Source organism: Crotalus tigris, unplaced genomic scaffold, assembly GCF_016545835.1.
Source record: "Crotalus tigris isolate CLP2741 ecotype Arizona unplaced genomic scaffold, ASM1654583v1 scf7180000024461.2689607, whole genome shotgun sequence".
NCBI lineage: Eukaryota > Metazoa > Chordata > Lepidosauria > Squamata > Viperidae > Crotalus > Crotalus tigris.
Genome location: NW_024100631.1, coordinates 2,587,501 through 2,598,968, shown reverse-complemented (window position 1 = coordinate 2,598,968; position 11,468 = coordinate 2,587,501). Strand labels below are relative to the sequence as shown.

Below are 11,468 nucleotides of genomic sequence, written 5' to 3'. Positions count from 1 at the left end.
CAAGAGTTGGAAGGGACCTTGGAGGTCATCAACTCCAACCCCCTGCTCAGGCAGGAAATCTTATACCATTTCAGACAAATGGCTGTCCAGTCTCTTCTTAAAAACTTCCAGTGCTGGAGCATTCACCGCTTCTGGAGGCAGGTTGCTCCACTGATCGTTCTCGCCGTCAGGAAATTTCTCCTTAGTTCCAGGTTGCTTCTCTCCTTGATTAGTTTCCATCCATTGCTTCTTGTCCTGCCTTCAGGTGCTTTGGAGAATAGCTTGACTCTCTCTTCTTTGGGGCAGCCCCTGAGATATTGCTATCAATATCTCTAGTCATTAAACTAGACACACCTAATTCCTGCAACCGTTCTTCATCTGTTTTAGCCTCCAGTCCCCTGATCATCTTTGTTGCTCTTCTCTGCACTCTTTCCAGAGTCTCAACATCTTTTTTGTAAGAAGTAGGAAGTGATGCCTTAGTCCAGGAGTCCCCAACCCCTGGTCCGTGGACCGGTACCGGGCCATGGCATGTCAACAACCGGTCCGCACAAACAAGCAAAGCCCCATCCGTGGGATGCAGGCAGTACATAAAACCACGCACCCTCTGGTCTGCGGAAAAACTTTCCTCCATGGCACCAGTCCCTGGTGCTCAAAAGGTTGGGGACCTCTGCCTTAGTCCACAAGCTGTGTAAGGAGTCCCCAATGGATGGCGGAGTTCTTGAGATCGTCACCTGCATAAAAAAAGCATGCTAAACACTATTAATCCAGTTAATTTAGTCCATTAAGCTCTGTCGTTGCGGTTAGAATTATTTTTTGCGTACTCTTCATGTGCTTCAGGGAGAACTCAGCCCCATTTTCCCAGCCAGCATCAACTGTGGGAAGCACTTGGGATAATGAGCCTGTTCCATGAATTCCACCCAACTTTGTAAATTTGCAAATTTGGGAGAAATCAACGGTTTCCAGAGCAGCATTTCACTTTTATTATCTAAAGCAGGGGTCTTCAAACATGGTCCTTTTATGACTTGTGGACTTCAATTCCCAGGCACGCTGGCTGAGGAATTCTGGGAGTTAAAGTCCACAAGTCATAAAAGGGCCACATTTGAAGACCCCTGCTCTAAAGCAGCATTTCTCAAACTTGACAACTTGTTAAGACCTGTGGACTTCAACTCCCAAAATTCCCTAGCCAGGGCTGTGGAATTCTGGGAATAATTGAAGCCCCCAAGTCTTAAAAGCCACCACGATTGGAGACCCGCCTTTTAATATTCTTAATCTTTGAATTGTTTTGCATCACCATTGACAGCATTGTTAAGTTGCCCAAAGTCATTGGGTAGTGAGATGGGGAGGGGACATATAAGTTTAATAAAAAATAAGGAAATAAATAAAATTTTAATTCCATGCTTTTCAGAAGTTTCAGAGCCGCCATTCCTAGGAACCTTTGCAGGCTTCCCGTAGTAGGAATTTGCATCCAAGCTCCTGGTTCTTCTGTTTATATGTCTTGCAAAAAAAAAAAAGAAAGCTAAATGTCAAATCTCTCACAACAGATTATTGGTCCATCTCTTATCATTATTTGCTGGGACAATCCTTTTTGGAAGGAGCAGGAGGGTTGGCATAAAAGACATCTGGGGCAAAAAAAAAAAGGGGGGGGCAGTAAGTGAACAATCAAAGTAATGTTCCTGGCAGATAAGACCTGAGTGAGTCCTTGGCTCTTAGACATTCTCCTAGTTTTATGACCGTCCCATCCTTGTCTTAAGGAAGGGTAACAAACCCATAAATACAAAATATTTTTCTTTTACAAAAAAGCACCCCAAACTTTACAGTTATAATCTGGGAAGGCTGAGACCCAAGGAGAGGAACCTTCTGTGGAAAAAGGAGGACAAGCTTTGGTTTTACTTACTTATTTATTATTTTATTTAGTCTCTGGGAGTGTGTGTGTGTGTTTACTGGTAGTCGGTATGCTTGTTTTTCTGGACTTGTTTTTTTGTTTCCAAGGCTATTTTAATTGTTGCAAGCTGTGCAGAGTCACTTAGCTGAGAGGGCTGGCTATACAAATTTAATAAATAAACAAGGCTGGACCTGAAAGGGTTTGTGGAAGGAAGGAAGGAAGGAAGGAAGGAAGGAAGGAAGGAAGGAAGGAAGGAAGGAAGGAAGGAAGGAAGGAAGGGAAAGAAAGGAAGGAAGGAAGGAAGGAAGGGAGGGAAAGAAAGGAAAGAAGGTAGGAAGGAAGGATCAAGAAAAAGAACGGAAGGAAGGAAGGAAAGAAGGAAGGATCAAGAAAAAGAACGGAAGGAAGGAAGGAAAGAAGGAAGGATCAAGAAAAAGAACGGAAGGAAGGAAGGAAAGAAGGAAGGATCAAGAAAAAGAACAGAAGGAAGGAAGGAAAGTAGGAAGGAAGGAGCAAGAAAAAGAACAGGGAAGGAAGAAAGAAAAAAAGAAAGGAAGGAAGGAAGGAAGGAAAAAATTATCTAATTAATCAAACTCCCACCAACACTGACATGGCAAACCACTAGAGTATAAAATGACAGCAAACCCCCCACTCCCTACTACCCTGATGATGTTAGCTAGTTTGGTAATGAAACATCTACCAGAAAAACAACCCAGCTCTGAGACCACCAAGGACCCCCCCCCCCAATTCTAAACAATTACGATCTGTTTTCCTAACCTTAGCAATCCAAGCTAGCAAAAAAATAAACCTTAAAATAACACGTTCCTGGCTAATCATCCTTGGTTAGTTTGCTAGCCAGCCACGCTCCTTTTCAAGCTATTTGAACGTTCGTCCTGTTTCCACCTTGGGAAGTGGATCCTGCACAAATTCTCTCCTACATCGTCCCAGCCTGCTTTTTTTGCTGCGAATAAAGACACACACACACACACACACACACACACACACACACACACACACACACACACACACGTTTTCTTTCTTCTCCAGATGTGATCCAACCACCATCAACCCCAGAATTTCTGCCCCCCCCACCCCCAAGTCCTGGCAGAGCCATCACATCTGGAGGGCATCAAGTTGGAAGAAAAATTGGACCCACAAAAGTATCCTCTGGAATTTGGCAGCCACCCCCCCCCCACCCTCCCCAGCACTAATTTTTCCCTCTCAAATCCATTTGGCAGGAACTGAGGATGGGGTGGGGGGCAGAACTGACCTCATTTCCAAGTTTCCTTCCAAGGCTGTGCTCGATTCTTAGGATTGCTTAACTCCCTAAAGCGGTCCAAAACTAAGCAGATGCTTAAAAGAGGCTGAGATCTTCCTTCTCAACGACTCTGGGCCATCCCGTCTGCATAATTTAAGAGTTCCTTCCAGGGAAGACAATCTAGAACCCTGGGAAGACAATCTAGAACCCTAACCCTGATGGGTCTTCCCATATCTTAGGTGCCTCCCTTCGGGGCTTACGGGAAGGCCGGGAGACAACCCACAGAGTCCCAGACGGCCTGCCTGGCCGGGGGTGATGGGAGCTGGAGTCCACTTCATCCCTGGGACATCACTTTTTAGGGGGACTTCTGCTTTTTTTTTTCTTCTTTTCCTTTTCTTTTTTTTGGGAAAGGTTCGGTTTAAGAGCATCCCTTCTTGGCAAGGCTGCAAAGCCGAGCGTAAGCCTTTCGTCGCCGTCCGCGGCTTTTACTCCCGAGTAGCCCCGGATCACGCAGCGCCCGCGAGAGGGACTGGCCGGCGGGGATTCTGATCCCTGCGCGGCATCCTGAGCTGTCCCGTTCTCCACTACCCCCACCACCCTGCCCGGACGTGGCTCTTTCCCAGCAAAGTACCCCCACCCGCGCCCAGCAGACGCCCACTGCCCGTTTCCGCAAGCGGCCAAGCCACCCAGCCCCAGAAAGCACGCACCCTTCCACCAGCCGGCGCAATTCTGGCGCAGGTGATCAACGCGCTTGTCCCTCTTTCAACAACCCCCCACCCCACCCGGGAGGGAGGCGCAGCCATGTAGCATTGCAAGGAAGGAGAGAAAGAGAAAGAGAGAGAAATCTATCAGAAGCCTTCCAATTAGAGAGCCCCCCCGCCGCGCATCCCCTTTCCCCCCTCTTCGCCCCCCCCTTTTTTTTTGCACGCCAGGCGAGCAGATCTGCCGGGCCGGGGGGGGGGCGTGGTTGGAGCTCAGCAACCGTGTGTGTGTGCATGTGTGAGAGGAAGGGAAAGGGGTGTGCACGCGCGCGCAAGCATGCCATTCGGTGCTCCGGTGCGCGTGCAAACAGGCTGCCCCTTTGCAAAAAAAAGAGAGAGAGAGAGAGAAAAAGCCGGCTGCAGCCCTGGGACCCTCGCCCGCCACCCCCACCCCCCGCGCGTGCAAAGCCCCCCGCCTCGCGTTCCCCCATCCCAGCACTCCTCCAGTGCAAGGGGCCCGATCCTTGGCTGGTCCTTGCAAGAAGCTAGCTGGCTGGCTGGCTGGCTGGCTGGCCGGGCTGCCCCTCCCTCCTGCCTCCTCCTCCTCCTCCTCCTCCTCCCGCTTGCCCCCTCCCCCGGCTTCCTTCCTTCCTTCTCCCCCTCCCCTTTCCCCACGTTGGCTTCTATTCAAATATGGGTCAGGGGTGAGCGCGGCTCCCGACGTCACAAGCCTGCAAGATGGCGCTGGGAGGAAGGTTGTGAGATGGGAGACGCGCGGCGGTGAATCCGGCGGCGGCAGCGGGGGGGGGGACGCGGGCGGGGGGCGCGCAAGCCGGCGGGGGGCGAGCCGAGCCTGGCCGAAGCATGCCTTTGCAAAGGTAAGGGGGCTCGCGGGCGCCTCCCGGCCCGGGGGAAGGGGTCCCGTGCAGCAGCAGCAGCAGCTCGCTCGCTCCGGGCAGAGGGGCGTGTGAGTGTGTGCGCGCGTCTGGATGTGGACCTGGGCATGGATGCGCGCACGCGGGGCTGCGCAGCAAGCCGGCCGGGAAAAAGAGAGACAGAGACAGAGAGACTCGGGCGGCGTGGCAGGGCAGGGCAGCACCGGGCAGGGCGCTGGGTGCGAGTTCTGCGCCCGGAGCGCAACACAAAGGAAGCCTCGCAGCTGCCCGAGTCCCGGCCGGCCGGCCGGGCGGAGGAGGCGATGCAGCTTTTGCGCTGCTGGTGACCCGCTGCAAATCACCCTTGGGGCGTCCTCGCCCTCCAGAACTGGGCTTTTGGGGGGCTGGGGGTGGCGTGCAAGAATTGGGGTCCAATCCCGCGCCCCCCTTCCCACTCGAGAACGGACTTGCAAAACTTTGGCGGCGCGAGCGAATGGCATGGCTTGCCTGCGTGCGGGCTTGGCCCCGCCGGCTGCCTTCCACTCTGTGTGTATGCGTGTGTGCGCACACTGTGGGTGGGTAGGTGCGTGGGTTAGGGGTGTTGCGTGTCTTTTTTGCGCTGCCTGGTGGCTCAGCCGGGCCTCCGAGGAGGAGGAGGAGGAGGAGAGAAGGGGGGGTCGTGCGACCCATTAGCAAAGGCTACCGCAGCTGTGCTGGTTGGGGGTCTGCCTCCGCTGAGGAGGGAGGGAGGGAGGAAGGGCGCAACCTCCCCCCCTTTTGGAAGGAACTCCCACCCACCCACCTACCCCCGCTGGGGTTCCCGCTTGGGCAGGTAGTTGCGAGCCGAGTCGGGGTTTTTTTTTTTTTGTTTTTGCAAAGGGGAGAGATTTGGGTGGGTGGGTGTGTCTCAGGCAAGGCGCGCGTGTATTTGCACGCCTGCTGTTGCCCCGAGTTGGAGGGTGGTAGTGGAATAAAACAGCTGCGGGGTTTGGCGGGGGGGGGTGGGGGGGCTGGAAGGAACGAAATACTTTTGGGTAGGAAACGCAAGGGGTAGGATTGCCGCTTCCTTCCCCGGTGCAGTGGGGGGCGCTGCGTTTCGTCCCTGGTGGGCTTGAAAGGTGACCGTCCCCACGACCTTCCCCCCCTCCTTCTTGACCGCGGACCCCCCCCCTGCTTCCCCTCCCTGAGATTGACCTTTGCCCCATGGCTTCTTCCTTCTCTCTCTCTCTCTCTCTCTCTCTCTCTCTCCTCTGTTAAGATCTGGGAAGCTTATTTCTCCTAGATTCAAAGGGACTAGAAACCTAGAGGGAGGTTTTTTTTTAGTGAGTGTGTGTCTCCAGCCTGCAGCTCTGGTTTGCCTTACCCCCTTGCTAGCCCCTTCTCCCAAAATGGGGGAGAAAAACCTATGGGGATGGCCTGGGGGGGGGGGAGTTTCTTCAAAATAGGCTGTGTGTGTGTGTGTGTGTGTGTGTGTGTGTGTGTGTGTATTTCTTAACCATCCCTCTCCGTGCTTTTAGCTTTTACCTTTTCCAAACAGGAAATCTTACTCCAAATAGGACATAATGGTTTTTGGACCATTGGGTTTATATGTGTGTATGTTTTTCCCATGTCACCTTTGAGAGAGGGCCATTTTTTTTAAATATCTGCCTCGGAGAAGATGTGACTTTTTTAAATGAGAGAAAAAAAATGTCTGTCAGGTCTCTAACTAATGGGATAATATTTGCAAGAGAAAAACGGAATTGCTGAAGGTGTAGAATTCAGCTCAGGAGAGACTTTGACTTCATTTCAAAAATGGGGAAAAAGCTAATAGAAAGACTTAACTTTTCAAACATTCTCAAACTTGGGGATACCACAAATGGCAGTTCACTACTCCTGTAGCAAGTTTTTTTTTTTTCTTTTTATCTGTTTTACCAGCTGGCACTTTCTGGTTTTGTTAGTTTACCAAGCGCCTTCGGAAGAAGGAGAGTTTGTAACTTTCCATTTAAAAATTTCAGTTCTCTGCTATTTTCTTTCGGTTTCCAAACAAATTTCTTTGGTAAAAAAGAGAAGGTGACTGTCCTAAAGTTTAACAAAAACCTCACGTTTTGTCGGCTTGGTGCTGGCATTCCCTGCAGTCTGAAAGGCGGATATATTTTTCTATATAATAAAAAGCTGGTTAAAAATCTCCTGCTTGTATAGAGATGCTTCTCGTTTTTTGAGGGGAGGGGAGGTAAAAGAAGGAAGATAGAAAAGCCCTTTAAAAACTGGATCAATCTGCAGTTTTTTTAATTGTTAAATGCTAATTTAGTAGAATGTTTGGCTATTCGGCAGGGCTGATACTGTACTAAGAAGAGATGTTTTGACAGTGGCAAGGATTTGTGCAGTTTTAATAAGGAGATCTTCGTGGGTCTTGAGTGTTTGTGCGTTACTTCTGCTTTGGTAGTGTCAGTTGCCGGTAAAGTGGGGGGGAACTTCCCCTCCTTTGGACAGTTGTCAATTACTTGTATTGCCAATCCTGCTGGAAGTAATTAATTGCAGTGCTAGCACACACACACACCCAAACACAGGCATAGGGGTTAGACAATTTCAAACCATGTTGGCTTATGATCTAGGACTACAGTCCCACTTTAGGACTGTATAAACCAGGATAACCAAAAGCAGCCAAAAAGCAAAGCAAGTATTGTCGTCTTTAAGATGGATCTGAACTTCAAAATTTCCGGATTTTCTTCCTTTCTCTGTTTCTTAAGGAAAATAACGCAGCTTGCTAATGAGAATAAATGTTGCAACTATACCTTTGTGTCTTTTTTTTTTTTTTTTTGGACAAGGTTGACCATCCTGTGGAATAATTCCTCTAGCTTTCTCCAAAATGTGTCTTGCAACTTCCAAGAAATTTGCACCATTGTTTTTTTTGTTTGTTTGTTTGTTTCCTTTAAGAACTGGCAACATAAAATCAGCTTGCTTAGTATTCATTTGAATTTCCCCCCCCCTCTTGATAAGTATGGGGGACTGGCTGAAAAGATTTTAATATCTTTAAAGAGCTCGTTTTGAAGACCCGGCGCGCGTAAACAGTGTTTAACTAGATTGGGGTGGGTGTGTCTTCCTAAAGAGGAGAAAGGAAGAAGCAGTTTGGTGGCCTCAGTTGCTGAAGCCCACACTGACGATGTTGGCCGTGTGGACCTGGTGGTGGCGTTGCAAGTTGTTGGCCCTAAATAGGTCAGCGGGGAAAGGGTTGTTGTGTTGATTTCTGGAGGTTACAGTTGGTTGGTTGACTTTCAACTTCTGGAGTTTGACTTCCCTGCTCTGGTTTTCCGGATTCTCTTCAAGAGTGGAGGAGACCATGGTGTGGAGAACGTCTTGACAGCGAGGTGAGCAATGGGAAGCCCACGTTTCTTTCCCTTCTTGGGTGGTGGTGGGCTATCTTTTGAGCGTAGTTGGCTGGTGATTCTGGAGTTTTGAAAAGCCACCCCATCCCCGACGGACTTTCTTTGCTGTCTTCCTCCTCCATCTCCACCTCTTTCTCCTTCTCATGTTCCTCCACTACCATCACCACAACTTTTTAACTTCCTCCTTCTTTTCCACCATTTTCTCCTCTTTCTTTCTCCTCACTCTTCTCTTCCACCTCTCCTTCTCTTCTTCCTTTTTCTTCTCCTTCTCGTCTGTCGCCACCCACACGACTACGTCTCCACGGCCACTTTTCTTCCATTTTCATTTCCTCCTCTTTCAGAGAAGTTAGCTTGTGATTTTGGAGTTTGAGAAAGCGTCTCACCTACTTGGTGTAGGGCTTCTCTTTTTTATTTCTCCTCCTCCTCCTCTGTCTCCATCCCCACTACTTCTCCCCTTTCTCCTCCTGGTTCTCCTTCTCTTCTTTCTTCTTTCTCTCTCTCTCTCTCTTCCTCTCCCTCCTTCTCTTTGCCATCTCCATTTCCTCATTCTTTTCTTCCATTATTGCTGCTGCGACTTCTTTTCCTTCCCTTCTGCCACCCCCGCTTCTCCTCTTCCTCCTCGTTCTTCTCCTCTTCCACTATCACCCCTTCCCCTTCTTCCTATCTATTCCCCTGTCTCTTCTCCTCTCCCTCCTTTTTTCCCCTTCACCGCTTCTACTTCTCCCTTTTCTCGTTCTTTTCTTCTGCTGTTACCGCTACGACTTTTCTTCTTTCTGTTCCTTCTCTTCCACCACTACCACTTCTCTTCCCCCCTTTTCCTCCTCCTCCTCCTTGCTAATTTTCCTCTGAAAATTAGAGAGAAGCAACCTGGAATTAAGGAGAAACTTCCTTAGAGGGAGGACAATTAACCAGTGGAATGGCTTCATCACGGGAGGCTTTTAAGAAAGGACTAGTCTGAAATGGTATAGGTTCTCCTGCTTGGGCAGGGGGCTGGACTAGAAGACCTCCAAGGTCCCTTTCAGCTTCTATTCTATTCTATTCTATTCTATTCTGTTCTATTCTATTCTACTTCTGTTCTATTCTGTTCTGTTCTATTCTATTCTGCTCTGTTCCGTTCTGCTCTAATTCTATTCTGCTCTAATTCTGTTCTATCCAATTCTATTCTATTGTATTCTATTCTACTTCTGTTCTATTATATTCTACTTATGTTCTAGTCTATTGTGCTCTGTTCCATTCTGCTCTAATTCTATTCTATTCTGCTCATTATTCTATTCTATTCTATTCTATTCTATTCTATTCTATTCTATTCTATTCTATTCTGCTCATATTCTGTTCTGTTCTGTTCTACTTCTGTTCTGCTCTGTTCCATTCTGCTCTAATTCTATTTTATTCTACTTCTATTCTGCTCGTATTCTATTCTATTTCCTCTTCCTGTTCTTCCATAACCACCGCTGCTACTACTGTGTTGCTCCCTCCTCCTGCTCTCCCGTCTTCTCTTCCTCCTCCTCCTTCAAAACAGCCCTTTGGAGGCTTTCCTCGTCTTTATTCCTCTTCTTCCAGTGCTACTACTTCTATTTCTCCTTCTGGTTCACCTTCTCTTCCACCATCACCCCTTTTCCTCTTTCTTTCTTTCTTTCTTTCTTTCTTTCTTTCTTTCTTTCTTTCTTTCTTTCTTTCTTTCTTTCTTTCTTTCTTTCTCCTCCTCCTCCTCTCCATCCTCCTTCCCCAGCACTATTTCTCCTTTCCCTCGTTCTTTTCTTCCACTGCTACCGTAGCAACTTTTCTTCTTTCTTTTCTTTCTCGCCCATCGCCATCGTTTCTCTTCCTCCCCTTTTCCATCTCCTCCATAACCACCGCGGCTACTATGACTTCTTTCCTCCTCTCCTCCCTCCTTCTCTTCCTTCTCCTCCTCCTCCTCCAAAACAGCCCTTTGGAGGCGGGGTGTTTTTTGCTCCAAGCGGGGGGGGGGGGGAACCTTGTGCCTCCTTGGAAAACAGCTTAGTTCCAACAACTCCACAGCAGATGTTGCCTTGCAAAGGTTTGGGCTGGGCGAAATCGCATTTGCCATTCAGCCATTATGTGGGCTGTGACAGCCTTGGCTCAGTGGGGTCTGGAGAAGTGGGGGGAAGGGCTGGGCAGAAAGGGACGGTTTTTATTCCACTATCAGCGGACACCCCCCACCCCCCCCACCCCCGTCTGCCTGGTTGTGCCCTTGGCAAAAATAATTAACCGGGCTTAAGCCGGCCGTAGGGTGATAACCAAGATTGGCTATGAAACCGAACCGTTTCGAAACAGAAGAACTCAACAAATTTAACTCGGCCAAAAGTGCTGAAAGTGGAGTTGCAAACTGGAGGACGGGTGGCTGGATGACGGGTCCATAGCGGAGGTTGAAAGTCGGACCTTGGAGAAAGTGATAAAACAAAACTTGGAATATTTGGGAAAAGGGAACGGTTCGATTCGAACTTATTTTTAAACCCGTGGGGCCTTGTTTACCTTGCTGGGGCCATGCTGATGTTCTGTTAAATTTTGAATGGGGGGGGTCTCATTAAATCTACAGTGATCTGTACCCTGAGTATTTTTCAATTATTTATTTGGATCCTGCCTTGATTAGTTTTACAAATAACTCACAAGCCGGTGGACATATCCAGCACACCTTCCTGCTACTAATTTCCTCACAACAGTCCTGTGAGGTGGGTTGGGTTGAGAGTGAGTGAGTGTGTGTGTGTGTGTGTGTGTGTGTGTGTGTGTGAGAGAGAGAGAGAGAGAGAGAGAGAGAGAGAGAGAGAGAGAGAGAGAGAGAGAGAGAAGAGACTGTCCCAAAGTCACCCAAATGGCTTTTACGCCTAAGGCGGGACTAGAACTCCCAGCCTCCTAGTGATTGGCCCCAAAGTCACCCAGCTGGCTCTCACGCCTAAGGCGGGACTAGAACTCCCGGCCTCCTGGTGATTGGCCCCAAAGTCACCCAGCTGGCTCTCACGCCTAAGGCGGGACTAGAACTCCCGGCCTCCTGGTAATTGGCCCCAAAGTCACCCAGCTGGCTCTCACACCTAAGGCGGGACTAGAACTCCTGGCCTCCTGGTGATTGGCCCCAAAGTCACCCAGCTGGCTCTCACACCTAAGGCGGGACTAGAACTCCCAGCCTCCTGGTGATTGGCCCCAAAGTCACTCAGACGGCTCCTACGCCTAAGGTGGAACTAGAACTCCCAGGCCCAAAAAGTCACCTAGCAGTCTTTCATAGCTAAGTTGGGATTTGAACTCACGGTCTCCCGCATTCTAGCCTGGTGCCTTAATCATCAAACTGGTTAGCCAGTGATGTTGGATATTGGACCCATTTTTGTCTCTCCTTTTATCTAGCAATATTTGATGTCATGGGGGGGGCTGGAGTAGCTGTTGAATACGCGCCATCTTGCC

The 11,468-nt window shown here is 49.2% G+C and overlaps 1 protein-coding gene across 1 annotated transcript in view; it reads left to right on the top strand.

Moving 5' to 3' along the window:
* The first annotated feature begins 6,198 nt into the window (after window positions 1-6,198).
* HIC2 (HIC ZBTB transcriptional repressor 2) overlaps window positions 6,199-11,468 on the top strand; it is a 56,723-nt gene continuing 51,453 nt past the window's right edge. The window contains exon 1 of the mRNA XM_039332385.1: window positions 6,199-8,039. The gene's annotated coding sequence lies outside the window, so the exon portion shown is untranslated. The remainder of the gene's footprint in view (window positions 8,040-11,468) is intronic.